This window comes from Rhipicephalus sanguineus, chromosome 2 (genome assembly GCF_013339695.2).
Source record: "Rhipicephalus sanguineus isolate Rsan-2018 chromosome 2, BIME_Rsan_1.4, whole genome shotgun sequence".
In the NCBI taxonomy this organism is placed as follows: Eukaryota; Metazoa; Arthropoda; class Arachnida; order Ixodida; family Ixodidae; genus Rhipicephalus; species Rhipicephalus sanguineus.
The window spans coordinates 60,544,088-60,561,164 of record NC_051177.1 but is presented as its reverse complement, the minus strand read 5'-3'; the positions used below and the strand labels follow the sequence as shown (position 1 = coordinate 60,561,164).

The 17,077-nt window shown below is 41.9% G+C and overlaps 1 long non-coding RNA gene across 1 annotated transcript; it reads right to left on the bottom strand.

Annotated features, from left to right (window-relative positions):
* Positions 1–104: 104 nt before the first annotated feature.
* LOC119383085 (uncharacterized) lies at positions 105–9,013 on the bottom strand. Its single transcript, XR_005181608.2, has 2 exons — positions 4,484–9,013; positions 105–2,735 (listed from the first exon to the last, which is right to left on the bottom strand). It is a non-coding gene; the product is annotated as an uncharacterized LOC119383085 (long non-coding RNA).
* Positions 9,014–17,077: the final 8,064 nt, after the last annotated feature.

The following is a 17,077-nucleotide window of genomic DNA, read 5'->3' as shown; positions in this document are numbered from 1 at the left end:
CCTTAGAGTGCTCAAAACAACAAAGTGGTCATGGACACGACGAACTCGTGCACGGCAGTGAGAGTGACTCTCTCCGTAGTTTGGTGTAGATGACATGTGTGGACTCAAGCAGCCAAAACATTTATTTAATATGCCATTAAATGTGTTACAATGTTTATTTTGCATGAAGTTTTCTTGCACCTGCATCTTGGTTCAGTGGACACGTCATGTTACACTGAAAATCTTCATAACTGCCTTCTCCAAATTTTAGACTAATTAACTGCTCATAGATTCACTAATGTGCTAAAGTGCGATCGGACCTGCCACAATGGTTTGTAATGGCTGCCCTGCTGAGACAGGGCAACCACCACTCAAATTACCACCACACAATACTAGAGAATACTCTACAGGTACACTATTTTAACTACGACAAATACATACAGAGCAGGCACAGTATTGGTCCTTCAAAGTTCACTTCTGGTGAGATGCTGGATACGAGCAAGTGGTGTAGTTACTACTGGAGTTGGAAATAGGCAACAAACATCATTCGCTTTTTAGAGCCTGCGGTCATTTTACTATTGTCATGGTCAACTTGCATTTAAAGAAAGCTTTTTTAATGTTTCGAGACTTTCCAAATCTGGAGGTTAGCCTAGAATTGAGGTCAGCCTAGGCTCGCATATCTACAGTAATTAAACTACTTGGTCCCTGTTCGTGCTTTCAATGTAAATACACTGGAAGTCAGTGTGTACCACATAACACACATGCATGTGTACTGTTCTGAAAGTGTCCAGCCGTCTCCTCATTTAAAACGTGAGATGCTTGTGCCAACCGTGTATGAGAAATGTATAGTACTAATGCCTGTACAAAAACAAACGGCAGCAAGCTTTTGGTCTTTATCGCTGAAAACAGTTTATTCGGACAGAATTACAAATTGCAGAAGTCAAGCATCTTCAGCCTACAAAAGTGCTCCTGAAAGCTAACAATACAACTGGGTTATACAGCATTGCCTGCCAGCCTGGCAATGATAAGGTATTTAAATGATGACTGTTGCCATTTCACTGTAGAACACAATATTGATGGTAAAATTAACAGAACATTAATAGAAAATTAATAGAACATTAATATAACACATTGTTGATGGTAACACTGATAAATTGCCAAGAAACGACCAGCAAGCAATGCTTCTTACATGCTTAAAAATAAAGCACATGCTGTGTGTTTGTGTTTAAAAAAAATAGGACTTTCAGCCTTACTGAACTTCAAAGTGCGAGATGAAACTTCTACTGGTATGTACTTCAGTGCAAGAACAAGTTTTTTATTTTCTTACTATGCTACAAGGCAGCCATTCTTAAAGAAAAAGAAAAAAAAAGAGAACTGTTTGGCTGACAAATGTCAGGAGTGTCAGAGATGCCACGAGAGTTCTACTGCATAGCGAATAATTAGCTGCAGTAATGTCAACATTAGTTCATACACTCTTCACAAAGTGGGCAGATTTCGCATTGCCAAACATCACAAATGGCCACAACTTGCATGCGGCCACAGATATGTTACACACACTATGCTTAACATACGGCAGACAAGTGGTATACATATGAAATAGTAAATGTGAACATTCTTGACAAAAATATGTCTGGCTGGATAGAAGATTCTTCAGGCGACACTGACGCCAGCCAAAATTTAAGGTTGCCCTGTCGTTTTTGGACCAGTTCGGTCCCTTTCTCAGGCGATGAGTGAAGTGTTCAAAGAAGCAGAGTATTTTTCATTTTGCTGCTGGTTCCTCCTCTCCATCACGCTGCAATGGCCGTGGGTTTACACAGTGACAGCAGCCCAAACAAGTGGCTGATGTTGCCAGGAGTGTCTTGATTATGCCATGACTCGAGGAGAAGACACTTTGTCAGGTTTATCTTGGTGTTGATCAAGGAAGTGTCACTGAAACTGTTTACATGGTCGCACTTCTCAGGACTATTTTAAACTTTGGCTGGTGACAGTTTAGCCGTGAAAATATTATACAGTATGGTATAGATTTATTATCGCTACCAAGCGGCATGATACTTTAGTGCATATTTTCTAACAAGGCGCAGGAGTCTGCATATCTGATAAGGTACAGGGGGGATTGAAAGAAATGCGAACAGTGCGGTGCACTGTTCTCATCGTGCTCTGACCTTGGTGGCAATAAAATGATGTTAGAGTGGTTCTTGGTTGTACCATGGATGACTCATTGGCTTTTTATTACTATCTAGGCAACAACCGCTTGAAAATAAATGTGAAACAGCAGAGAATGTAGATGCCACATCGTTCGTGTTTCTTTCAATCACTATAGTACACATTATAAATATTAACTTTTAAAAATACAGCTGTCGCGACCCATAACGGTTTATGGGTGGTTCTTTTTTAACAGTATATAGCAGGAAATTTGCGATGTGAGCCAACAATAAAATGAGACCTGACATCTGGATTCGAAAGTGTGAATGTAGCACATCACCACAATTACAGTAGGTTACAGTTTCTGATTACTGCAAACACACATCAGTCCTTGAACTAGGAAGAAAAGGTTGCTCCTTTGTACGACAGCAACACAAGAAGCTGCCTATCTTATGATAAGAAATGAAACAGGTGAAAAGTGCAAGTAATCACGCTTACGAAAACACGCGAGATGTCCTGATATACAGCATGTCCAGTGGCACAGGTTAAGGTTATCAGGTCACAGTCAGTGTTCGTTCACTTCCCTAGCTGCGTCTGCTGCATTTTCTCCTGACCTGAAATATAGTAGCACACTTACTGCACATGTGCGCTATTGCAAACACTGTCATCAAATGAAAATATTAGTGTGTACACAAGTTATTTGATGGGACTTTGGTTTTATGCCCCAAATTGGCACTTTGGGCATGGGAGACACCGTCTTGGAGAGTTATAGCTAAAGAATCCTTAGGCTTGGGGTCAACACAATTTTCGATATTAAAATACATGTTAGATGCAGAAATTCTCATATCAGACAATGCCTGAATAAACTTGAATGAAATCTGTTGACGATTAGGTGATAAAGAAGCTAAATTTTAGCTGATGTTGAAAGCAGAATGCTGATTTAAGAACTCGAAACTATCTGAAATCTGCATCTTTAGACCAACAGATAATGAAATTGTACATATCTGATTCCTAGCCACGGTGATTATATTCCAAAAGGAACAGACTGGGAAGAAGAAAAACACTTGATGCTTTGTGAACACATCACAGAAACCAAGGTAGCTGAATTTAAGCCAGAGTATCATACCTCATAACTTGCATGTTTTTGGGATATTAAAACTACAATACAATCAGTTTAGATTACTGTACGTGGTACCTGCTTGCCTGCATCGCACAGTTCAGCCTCAGAATGAAGTTTGTAGTCACACGTGAAATACCAGCAGCAAAGCAGGAGATCACGGCATCGTTCCCAAATCAATGTGACAGCGACCAGAATAGGGCCCACCCAGTATGGGATCCAATGTTCGGCCTTCTCGGCAAAGGTGACACTGACCTAACGTGGTACCTCTTGGCACAGGCCGCATGATGTTCGCTTGCTGGTACTACCGTCCACACACTCAGCTCTGGTGTAGGCAGCGTGTCACAAGCTCGAGGGAGCCATACAAAGGTCGTGCCATGAGGAAAAGATACACGTGAACCCCCACTGTGCACTGGAGCCCACTCAGACCTTTTACCAATTCATCACAGGCTGAGAAATGAGGAGCAGCCAGTCGCATTGTAGAGATGGTTGGTATGCTAGATGTCTGATGTCACGGCTGGCAACTGTACAAGACGGCAAATAGTGATGCCAAGGAAAGCACGATGATAATCAATTTTAACTATATTAGACTACAGTTTACTCATTTAAACAAGAAACAACACGAAGCACTTCTTGCCTCTAACTGTGTTTAGCCTTGCGCTGTAAGCATGTACGATGACTCCCGTATCCTTGATACATGGAAGGATAATCGCGAACTTAACTGTATGCAGAATGATTGTATGAACAGTGTACTTTTATTGGCACAAGTGCTTGTTGGCTTCATGCGGTCATTTGGTTCTTTAAGAAATAAGGCCATGAGTTAACAGGTTTCAACTACCACAAGACTGTTGACCACATGCCCCACAATATACAAGCTTCCTATCGGCCCTTTTGTGACAATGGGTCAGCACCACTATTTCAAATTCACTTTTCAATTGCTGGCAGATCAGTGCAAATAAGTGAAACACTATTTGCCCATATATTTCACAATTTAAATATTGTTTGTATAATACCAGGTCTCAAGCTGAATAACAAAATACTCTATTTGTTGTCAAAGTTTACAGAGCTTTATCGTATAGGCGATTATCACACACACATCACAAAAAACTGTGAAAATGTTGCCACATCTACGTCATCTGTACGAAGACAATTTCCTCCAATGGGTCGCACCAATGAAACACAGCAGGCAAGACTCAAATAACATTCTGCACACTCAAGAGTTATAAGTCCTAAAGTTCCACTTACCATATTTTTTCATGGTCCTTTCACAAAGGGGGCTCTCTGTACAAGGCCGTCCTTCAATGTCACTCTGCCGGCAATGTCACACGATGTCCTATCAAGCTGAAAGATCACAATCTTTGCCACAATGATAAGAATCATAAAAAAATAGACGCACCTCCACTAAGCATAACAATTATGAGCGCACGTAAGAACTACGTGAGCTACGCACCTCAACCTAGCAAATTCAGTGCTTCACTCTGACCAAGCATGCTCGCAACGCAAAAGTCCCTTGAGACAGTACCAATACCTATTTCTTTTCAGTGAATTCATAAATTTTTACATCATTAATAATGACTTCTCTTTTTCTTTCCCGCACTTTTAAGCACACACAATTAATCAAAACACAAATAATGCAGCTAAATCAGGAAGAAATGGAAATATGAGAAATGAGAATAAGTGCATGTTTATAAAGGAAGGGCTGCGGTAGCACACATAGTAGGCAACAAGCGGGCTACCATATTACTGTTTTGTTTTTTTGCAGATGGCCGAACAACAATTTTGACCAAGTAGCTCTTCAAAACTTGCCCTAGGTGTTCACCTAACTCAATGTGTGTGTGTGTGCTCTACGTATGTACCTGTGATGGCATCATTTTAATATTTCTTTGAATCTTACTCTGCAGCTTGTCTACACAAGGCCTTTTAAATGAAATCCGGTAACAATCAGAGAAGTTAACAAATAGCACATAATTTATGAGGTGCTTCTCCTTAGAGTCCCCCGCTGCAAGTTGTTTTTTCAGTTATGTATCAGTCTTTGAACAGTAAGCATGTCTTAAAATCGTTCTTTTGATAGCACGTCTTAAAATCGTTCTTTTGATAAAAACACACGCATCTTGTACATCCACCAGTTTCACCACAGCCAATAATTTTAACTGGTATGCATACAATTCAACAATAATGCATCATTTAGATACAGCGACAGAGCCGTGAACAGCCACATACATAGTGATATCTTGTGTGGCATGGCTCAAATAAACGTGCCTTGCTGCATGTTATGGCTGCTAATCAATAAGAGCTAGTTTGAAGACTTTCTGCAATTTTGCAAGCTAGTATCCTCTGTTACCTTATACGAAATGTGCAGCTTTCAAGCGCAATAGTACAAAACAGACAAGGACGAGACGTTTAAATGTTCTGTATATTTTTCAAGCTGTACAAAAAGTTGCAAGACATTTCGTAGAATCAACAATGTGTTGTTGCATTCAGCGAAAATGCACTCAAGTGCTGTCAAGAACAGCATGCACACAATATGTTTGCAAAGTTGAGCTAGACATATCTTTCAGCAGGAATGAGATTACACACAAAATAACTGCACACAATCACACTCTTTGAGGCATCCCATTGTGACATATATGAGAAGACAGTTAACCACAACAGACAGCTCAATGCATTGGTCAGTCATAAACAAGGAGATTATCAAAGAGACCCTAGAAGTATAACTCACTAAGTTAGCCAAGGCTGTCGTGCTGTGCTTCTAAAGCTGCAACTAGGTCATTCTTGTCATTAACAGAGGCTTGTTGACAAACAAGGGATGTATTTGCCGATGCAAATATGAAGGACAGGTGGTGAGGTCACCTCGAGATTCCCACTGGATGCTGAACAAAATTTTTGCTGCCAAGATTTTCAGCCAAGCTGAAAGATCACGTGCTGAAATCGATAGACACAACCTTCATTTCAGGCAGAAACTAGAGGAAAATAAGGAATTTGATACATTTTTCACAAACTGCCGCGTCTAGCGGCCGCGCTGTGAAATAGAGAAGGTGACGTTTCATACACCGGAAACGGGCATGCCAACAATGCCAGTCGTTGCCTGCGTCTCTCAACCTGCTCAGCTCCCACTATATACCACTACCGTTCCCAGAACCACTACAAACAGCAGTGGCAGCGAACAATGTTCCCGGCTGGGGTACAGCATCAACGTTTTTGTGGAAGGGGGAGAGTGGGATGAAAGGTGGAGAAAGGGAAGGAGAGGACAGGAACACGTGCACCCTGCATGCGCCTGGGTAAATGTGAAGCAATGGATTGCACTCGCGTGCAGCTACCGCGCACTGACAATCCACCAAAAATACAGCCACCTGTTCAAAAATATAGGAAATAAACTCTGTTTATCGAAGCAGTCACGTCTTCCAAGTGAAATCTTGATGTTTTCGCCACTTTTTTCAATTTTTGTTCAGTATCCCTTTAACTACACCTGCTGTAATGTCAAGAGATTTCAGTGACACCTTCTCGTGACCACTTAGAAGTATAATAATTCAAACAGATTTACATTTCACTTGAATGCATGCAAAGACTCCATATCACAGTTTTGCATACATTTCTTCCACAATAAATATATGCTGTAAATGTAGGCCTACATCAGACTGACATTAGTAGCACCCACAGTATTTGAAAGGAAAGCTTAAGAAGATTAAAGCAAGTATTTTCGTCAACAAAATGAATGAGAAGTTCTGCAAGGAAAACCTACCATGTCTTTTTAAACCCTACGCAAAAAAATTGACGTATGTAAACACCATGCACGCTGGAAAATTCATAGAACCTTCACACAACCTGTTACGACAAACACATTGTGATCACAGAATCCGCAGTGTTCTTTCCAATCAAAAGCAAAATGTGACTGCCACAGGCTGCCACATCTCAGATAACGCAATGTGGACACCAAGAAAACTATGAGAATTTAGACCTGTGTCACACTTTAGCAACGAGATACATTATAGGTTATTGTAGTGAAAGAAGTACAAAACACTTAAAAAAACAAACATAGAAACATCATAGGATTAACGTTCACACAGTGACTTTGTAAAGTATCTTAACACATTCATCTATGCTCTAAGCAGAAAGAATTGAGGGAGCCGAGAGGCAAGGCTTATAGTCAATTGAAGCGCAATGAAGCCAACGGGCAATGAAGTCGAGCCTTGGCTTTATTACGTTGTCGGGGCAGAGCAAGGTATTTTCACCGGGGAAGCTGGTTCGAAATTCGGGGGAGCGGCTACCCTCCGCTACCCCTCCCCTCACCCCATGGCACAGCCCCTGTTGGGTTGCTGCATGCACTTATTACTACGTTTTTCCTCACAGGTGTAAAGCGAAAATGACGAAACGAAACTGAAAAAAAAAATCAGAAGGCAACAAGGAAAGAACACTGTTAGCAAACGAAACACAACATTCCTTGTTCACAAATTTAGATCAATGAAATCGTTGAGCAGACAAAAAAAAAATTCAAGCACCAACGACACTGACCTGCAACTCGTAAATGTCACATTTTCCGACAAAACGTTCAACGTGTGCCAGCAAACGCACCTTAATTGTTCGAAATACACACATAGCGCTTATATGCCAGAATAAATACAAACAGGAAAAAAAAATACATTACTCACAATATACAACACGGGTATAACTATAAATATGTTACGATTGCATATATCATAGCAGGATCATTTGGTCGAACATTCCTAGTTTTTGAGTTGTTGAAACTACCTCCCGTTTGCCAATTCCCGACCAAACATTAAAGCTGCAGAAAATACAAGTGTACATCTGAAACCGCGACAGCTAGTGAAAGATGCAAATGAGAACTTTGGATAAAAAATCCCTAATATGAAAATGGCACAAAAATGGAACGGTGGTATCTTTATTGTGAACAGGCCAAACTTTGGTCAAATAGAACCAGTCTTTTTGACAAATCCAGTCAGATAGAAATTTAATCGTAACTACGACGTACCTCAGTGGTGTAAGGAACAAGAAAAGCAAGACAAATTGGTGGAACGGTGATATACTATCAATAATAAAGGAAACACATTCCATCTGGCTATTGCGGGAAGTTTACCCGATGCAAATACTAAAACATTTCTGACGTTGAAATGGCAGTTCCATCATGACAAAATTGATAGACCAGTAATGATCACCAATAAAAAGAAGATCCTACTTGTAGAGCAGGTAGGATTCTGCAGATAAAGCCGGCACTACCGCTACGTTCACGTCACGAGGAACAAGACCTCGAACGATACCTAGAAACTTGAACATATTATCGGCGCAGTTCGTGACAAAAACTACGATTCCAATGACAAATACGTAAACACAACCGTTTCAGCAAGCATTTCTTTTTTGGACCAGAAGGAAACAGGAGGAAATAAAAGTCGAAAGTATTGTTCTGAATGTGAAGGCTGCTTAGATTTATCAGGAATTTGTGCCCAAACACAACATTGTGCAAAAAAGAAAAGCTGTGATATTAGATTGTTTTTTTTTTCCGCTATAGCGTTATCAACACACTCGAATGCTTTTCGAATAAAACTGTCGATTTTGTGTTCTTCACTTGAACTAAACTTTCGATAAACAAGACACCTTTACGTGCCTTCAATAAGTGAAGTCTGCTGTATCAATACCCATGCCAAGCAAACAACATGATTTAATGGCACTGCAATTAAATTTAGCATCAATGCCAGATGTGCACAATTCACACATGGAAACTGATTAAAGAGTGAAAGCTGACTTGGAATATTTACAAATGATGCAAGGTGCTTCAAAATAACTAGGTATCATGAACCAGGCATATTCCATTTTCAGTAGCACGGCTACTTTTTATCGACACAAATTAACATAACCGGTATTTTTATGCATTACATACATTCATTATGAGCACTGGGGCTAGAAATTCATGCATCGCTCGTCTTTTCAAAGCCTATCTCGGCAAGATTTCTCATGCTTACAAGGATTTGTTCTTGAGCAGTACGGTTCAAAGTTTCCATAGGCTCAGGCAACTTTTTTGATCATATAACACCACTGAGAAAAATACATTTGGAAACAAGTAATGTTCATTTCACTGAGTTATTGTTGGAGGAATCAAGCATCCTCAAGTTTGGTTGTTTGACATCTTTACCTAGCAACAATTACGTCTTTGAATAATGTAACCTAAAAAATAGGATTTGCGATCAGTGAATGCCACAAATGTTTATTTTTTGCATACGATTGTACAACCACAGCAGTGCTTCCACGTGGTATTCTTTAAAATTTAGTGAGACTACTCTCAAATTTGCAAATACTATTGTAGCAACACTAAAACTAAGGATTCACACTAAGGTTCGATTTGGGCCCGTTGTTTAGCCATAAGAATGCACAAAGTTGTGCGACTGAGACACAGACAGAAGAGAGGCATGACTAGACACAAGAAGCGCAGGTGTGTCGTGCCTCTCTTCTGTCCGTGTTTGTGCGTTCTTAAGGATTTACAGAAATGCTTATCTGAACTTTAATACTGCATTAATTTAAAATTTGTCATTCCATCACGAAAGAAAGTTTTTACTTTCGATCAGCGGTCCCTATTTACTGGAATATTCACTCTTAACACAGCGCCTGTGTCGTGTCTTCCTTAGACGTCTTCCGTTTTTAGCGCTGTTTTTCCTTCACAATGATGAACCATCAACTAGCCGAAGTTTCTCTTCTAGATCACTCTTAACAGTGTGGATTTAGTTAGCATTTCAAGCTACTGCAACTTAAATCTGGCATTAAATGCTGAATATTGATCCTTCATTAGGAGAGAGAGAGAATTTATTTACAGAAAGGCAGGAATGACAAATGTTTTGATAAAGATTGATAACCTCATTCACGTTAAACTGCTCTCCCACCTGCAAAAATGCTAACTACACTTTCAAATATTACAGTGACAGGCAAGCACAGCTAAAAGAATGTGCATAATGCCAGGTGTGGTCAGTTCCGCTGTGCACCTTGTGCGCCAAAAAGACTAAACATCGGAATGCTGTAACTTAAGTTCAGGGAAAAAAATAAATTTGTTATGATGAACAAGCTTTGTCAATTTATAACAGCAAATTTTGCCACAACTGGTTACATCTCAGCTGCTCCCAGAAGAGAAAATGTTCTGGCTGGAAAGTCGAGACATGAAGGACTGTTGAATAAACTACAATCGCTGGCCAGCTCCAATGCGACCACTCACCCTGCTCGATTTTTCAACACACGTCTTTCTTTCCTTTATCACTTCGACACATTTTCTGCGCAATTAACTTTTACGTGCAGACGCTTGAACTACGTGCACCTATGCATCCAGGGATGGCAATGTAAAAGCAGTGCCTTTTAATGAGAAAACGACACTGCTTAAGATGACAAAGCAGCACAACTAGTACTAAGCGCAAGGAATTATAGTTTTCGACGTAGCTGCGTGTTCAGTGGTGTGCCCACAAGAGCCAACCAGCACGGAGTCGGCAAATTCACCGGGCAACGGCGTCGGTCATGTGCCTCTTCATGTGAGATTTCAGGTTGCTCTTCTGGGCAAAACCCTTGGCACAGAAGTTGCAGCGGAATGGCCTCTCCCCCGTGTGCGTCCGCTGGTGCGCTATCAAGTTGGTCTGGTAGTCGGTGCGGTAATGACAAAAAGAGCACTGGTACCGGCCCTCCTGGTTCATGCAGGGACGCCGGCGCCGCTGACGGTCCACCGAGAAGTCTACCAGCGGCACGGCAGCGGGAAACAAGGCATTAGGTGCAACTCCAGCTGCGCAAAAGAAACGCACATACGGTACAAGTAGTTGATCGAAAAAACATAAGGTTTCAGTGATTTGAGTATGAAATGCACGTATTACCACACAACATCTATAGAAATGTACGACTTCCCTTCAGCAAGCTCACTTGAATTAAATGCACGTAAGAGTGCATGGGAGACAGCCTCCTTTCCTTTTTACATTCGCTGCTCCTTTAGAGGAAAAGCTAATACACACTAGCATCAAGCATTTTCCACTCAATTGTTGTCAAGCGACACACACATGCTGTCGATGCACCAAAAAAAAAAAAAAATGCCGTCAAGCATCCCGGAATTTCATACCACAGTTAACAAAGTGTCAGTAGCAACTGCATTACAGTGGGTGCAGCCAAAAGCTTGGTGTTTAGTTAAAAAAGGCACACATTTGCTATCCTCAGAAATCAAGAAATAGAGGCAATAGCTTTTTTTTCCACTACTCATGACAATTACCAATTGGCACATAACTTATAAATTTATAAAAATTACATAAATTCTGTAGATTTGCATGCCAAAACTAGGATACAATTATCAGGCATACTGTATATAAGAATTCTGGATTAATTTTTACCACCTGGTGTGGTTTAATCTGCAGTTAAATTGGATACAGTGTTCATAGACTGAAATGTGATAATTTAAGACTAAGTGATGCACGTAGTTTTGTTTCCACCGTCTTCCCCAGTTCATCTCGCATTGACGTAATTTCAACCCAAACACTTACACGAAAGCCAACATTACATTCAGCAGCCAGACTCGTAGTAACATAATGCGGCTATCTCGAACAATAGCGCATACCAGTCATTGTACTAAATTTTTTGATGTTGTGTTTCAATTTGTGAGCACTGTAAATGGGTATTTTAGCAATGCAAATGAGATAGCGCTGCAAATGCCACAAGCTAAGATGAGAAACTCTGGGGACATAACTTTCAAGAGACTATTTGAACAGCCTCACGCAAGATTTAAACACAAGAAAATACTAGTAACATACTGACAAACCTGGAATTAGCCAGCAGCCTTTGCTAGAGAAAATGCCGTCAACACATGACAAGACACATACCAAATTTACACAGTGCTATTTTCTTGCAAATGATACATCAAGACATGCTTCAGCTACATTTTACGTTTTCACCATGCTAATATTTGCTAAAATGCATACACCATAATGTACTAAACATGCTGAACCCAGTGGCGGATCCAGGGGGGGGGCGATTGGGCGATCGCCCCCCCCCCAAAGCTATAAGCCAACCCAACCCCCCCCCCCCCGCTTTTCACCTCACCGAAGGCCATTTTTCAGAACGTAGAATTTTTTCAGGTGGTCGCTGTGTCCATCCCAATCCGAGACTAGGGAAGCACCCCTCACACAGCCCAGCGCTTTTGTTAAGAGCAAAACAGGCTTTCTAGAAAAGATTTCTTCTGCGTCCTGCATCTTTCAAATAGGCACCGACGAGCACAAGCCTCAACTATTTTGCTAAAGCAACTGCTGCCTTTATGGAAGCGAGCTAAAGTTTCCTCCCCACTCCCAGGGCCATCAGCTCTTCAGCAAAGCGAGGGGTCTTCAAATTCTCCCATCTTTTTCTCAGAGACAGGAGTCTGTTCTGTGTCATTCAAACTGGCATCTTTCGTCCCACCACGGCCGGGCTAGACTGCACGTGCGCGCTTGAGCGCGCACGTGCAGTCTAGCCCGGCCGTGGTCCCACAAAGTGTGCAGAACAAGTTACCTTTTAGTCAACCTTCAGCGGCTGGTCCAAAAAAAAAAAAAAAGAAGGAAGGCAGGCAGTGGTGCTGTGAATTATATTCGCCGAAGTACCGAGCAAGCCTCCGAGAGCACGTGCACGGGGTATAATCGAGCGCGACTCCGAAAGCTCCGTTTGACCGTCCTTAGGCTGCGGAGATAGAAAGGGCATTTTCTGGCAACACGACCGGCCAGAAAAAAAGGCAGTGGGGAGGAGGGGGCGGGGTAATAAAGGGAGGCTTACTCCGAAACTACGTTCAAGGAATACTAGAGCTCGCCGTTGTGGGAATACTCATTTATCGAGCAGGTGGCCTGCCCTTCCCTCTTTCACCCTCCTCTTACCAACAACACTGATACGTGTTCCCCAATGTTTAGCGGAAATATGCGAAATTTTAGATAATGAAATGGCACTGAGCAATGCAACTGAGAACAAAAATAATGAGCATTTGGTTACTAACGTGAAGTTTTAAAGTTGGGCAACGCCCCCCTCTCCCCCCCCCCCCAACAACCAACCGCCCCCCCCCAAAGCAAGCGCCTGGATCCGCCCCTGGCTGAACCTTCTCAAGTACACAGATGGAACCCAGTCTCCCAATTATTTACCAGTTATGATGAACCAGCACAAGTTGCTTGGTAATGTATGCGCACAATATTCATAAAATGCAGGCCACAACGTCCCTGTAGCGCATTCAGAGTTGCATAATGCAAATTAGAATAAACCACTTGAGAAAGGCAACATTCAAAAATAAACCTTCATATAAGATTATTTTTTTATGGAAATGAATTCTATTTTGTAGACTAATAAATAAAGAAAGGCCACTTGTTACTCCATGTAGCAGATAGTATTGGCCAAAAAGCAGGCGTTTGCCATCACATAAATCTAGTGGCTAAGGACAAAAGGTTTACTGAGATCAACTCCTAACGTTGTGGTAGGAATTGGCACTGCACTTTAGTTGCATACAATATTATAATAAACAAGGTCAACATAGGTACAATCTACACTTCAATGATAGATTGGGACTGACATCCACAGCTAACTTACCGCTCTTAGTTGTGCTGGGGTTAAGTTGATCACAATTAAACTGAAATCTAATTCACTGTGTTGATCACTGCAACAAATATAAACTGAACACACAGTGCATTCAACACTTCTCACGCAGTCACATGTATACCTGCACTGTTTGTCTAATGTGCGGTCAGAGGGCAACTAAGTATGCACAATCATACCGTTCCTACTTCAGCACGCACAATAACACTTGACTAGTAGCTTCTACACAGTGCTTTTTTATAACATTCATGTAATCGTACACTAGAAATTAGGCAATCTGTGACAATGCAGGTTGTTTGACGGCATAGGACGGTAATATACAGTTTGTTATAAACGTGCGGGTCTAAAATACTAAAATGCTTTCTTGGCACACACTCGAACACATAGTACTTAAGAGCAAATGCTTTAGTGACGTCGTTCAGAATGTGAGCGAAGCGGCCCACCACTGATCAACGATCAAGTCGCCTTAAGTCAAAGTTCACATACCACTGGGCAGGCATCACGGCAAAGGCACAGACAAGTGTATGCACACATTTTGTCAACGCGAAACTTTAAAACCGCACCAGTTGCGCGTTGTCTACGTCAGTGGGATTCTCGCGTTCCGAATCGGTAAGGAGTTTCGGTACTGCCTTCCACGATGCCAATAATGTCACATAAAACTGCACAATAAAAATGTCATGATGTCGCAGGTGCATTCCTTTGATTGGTCGTGGGAGATCAACCTGAAATACAAACGCAGTCCATCAGCATCACGTCAACGCAACCCAAGACAGCACTGCAAAAGCAACACCGGCTAGTGTCAAAAACGGTGCAGTGCACATTAAAATATATATGTAATTGATTGCACAACAAAATATGCCACTCCGTAATAAGGCTATTGGGACAAGTAACTAGCTGCGAGCAAAAAGGCGAAGTGCTTCCTCTTTTTTTCCAATATTGCGCCTTGCGGAAGTCCCTTCCCGTCTACCCAACGCCAATTTTATCACTTTTAGCACCTAGGCGTGTGCTTCTTTGTTGGCTAGCAAGCACCTTCGTAAACTAGCTAGCAGTCAATGGCACGGAAACACTCAGGTAAAACATTCCCCTCCGTCTGATATACATGCCATGACCCCCTCACTACATAGCCCGACTGCCGATTCCAGATTCACAGCCCGAGCTGTCTGCCATCTTTGAATTTAAACAATGATACCGATAACAATGCCGCTTTGGCGCATGTCTTCAGTCTTCGGAGAAGCAGTGATTTTGAAATCGTAAATTTGAATAAATGGTGACACTCGGAACAATACCGCCGCTTTGTTTCTCACGTAGAGGGAAGAGAACAACAGGTTTTCGGCATGTCAGAGTTCAACAATAGAAGCCCGCGCGCTTTTGAAACGGCAGTTCGATTGTCTTGCGGGAATACAGGGAACATGGGGAGCTGTTTCAAGAAAAGGGGATATGGGTGGTATGCTGAACTGGTGAAGAGGGATAGTTCACAACATTCGTGCAACTTTAGCGGAGCCGTGCTCATTTCAAGGCTGCAGAATGTAACGTCCGTTCCTCGCCTCATTCAACCTCCTATCACTATCACAACCAATGGGTTCTCAGCGACCATTACCTCAGGGATGTCAGACACAGTTAGAGAACAGAGCATTGGGCGAATTGGTATTCCATTGCGAATGGCATTCGTGCAAAAAAACACAGTACACGATAGAAATAAACGACGAGACGAGCACAGACTATCAACTGAAAGTTTATTGTCAGACGCGCTCGTCTCGTCAGTTCTGCGCAAATGCCATTCACAGTTAGAGACTGTCAGTACGGTCGGAAAAGACACATCGCAACAAAATCGCATGTGCTAGAGAATGTATAAATTGAAGTCGCTGTATCAGTAACATACAGATGCTGTACTGTCTCGTATAATCTATACATGTTTGTTTTGTTAGCTCCTATGATGAACACAGGAGAGCTATGGTACGTTGTGATAGGTTAGTTTTGTTTGCTCTGCTGCTGTACACTGGAACATAGGCGTGCAAACGGGGGGTTGGGGTGGGGGCAAAGTCTGCCCCATACATTCACTTAGTAGGGAGGGGGCTGCGATAAACCTTCATGAACCACCACCCTATGGTTGTGTTAGACGGGAAGTGGGCTCATCCAATGTTTATTGATAGCCTTGGCAGGGCACTAGCTACAACAGCCCGGAGCTATAAATGTAATACGACATACAGCAGGCAGACGTGTGAAGCCTGTTCTTATCTGTTCTGTGTGAGTGCACGTATGAGGGTGTTTACGCACACTTTTTGTTTTCTGAAAATGAAAAGCAGAGACCTTATGCACTTTTGCGTGGAAAACTCTAGTCAATGCATAACTTTTGTTCAATGCCCAAAACAAATCTCATGACAACGGCAGCTGTTAGGGGCACCAAAAGAGATGGGGGTCGGAGGCAGTAGGGGCACGTGGCCCCAGTTTCCAATGCACCTCCCCTCTTTCCAACCCTAAGGGCTGAACCTCATCTCTAATTTTTCCAATGTCAGGATTACTTGTATTTTTTATTTGTTTATTCATTTTAGATGCAGCTTCCCGAATCAGGTCAGGCTCAGGCTGCGGTAAAGCTTGGAATGAAAAGCTTTACCATTTCATTAGGCAAAACTGGTGGCCTTTTGCATCCAGTTTTGCTTGATTTTTCAGTATTGCATTTCTATAGCATTTACTAATTTCTTGGAGAGGAATTAGACAAACTTAACGTTATGCAAATATTTTCCCATTACTTTGCTTAGAGTGCATTTCTTGGACTGGACTGGAAAAAACTTTGTCCTGCAGGACGCGTTCAGCGCGTAGCTGGTGTCTCGCACGTAGGAACCGATAGGCTTACTTTCAATTCAGTTTCTTGTGTTTGTAATTTGCCTTCAGGATTTTGCCCTCTAAAGGCAGAACACAGCAATATTAAAGCATTTTCTTTTAAAGATTTGTTAGGTTGCCATTCATGACATGTGAGTGTTTGCTAAGTCTGCCATAACCAATTGTTATTGATCTGCAGATCTCCTTCGCAAGACCTGCACCACGATCTCCACAAGGTTTCTCCATTATTAACGCGATAGCGTTATAGAGCCCATGCTGCACAAATTCCGGTGTCAGGGGCCCGAGCCGGAATCAAACCCTGACCTTCTGTGTGGCATTCAGGTGTTCCAGCACAGAGCCACGCCAGTGCTTGAAACTGCTTCAGAAAAAAAAAAAGCTTATACAAGGCTCATGTAGTGCAAGGAGCCACATTAAAACGTGCAATATTGCGCGGCAGAAGTG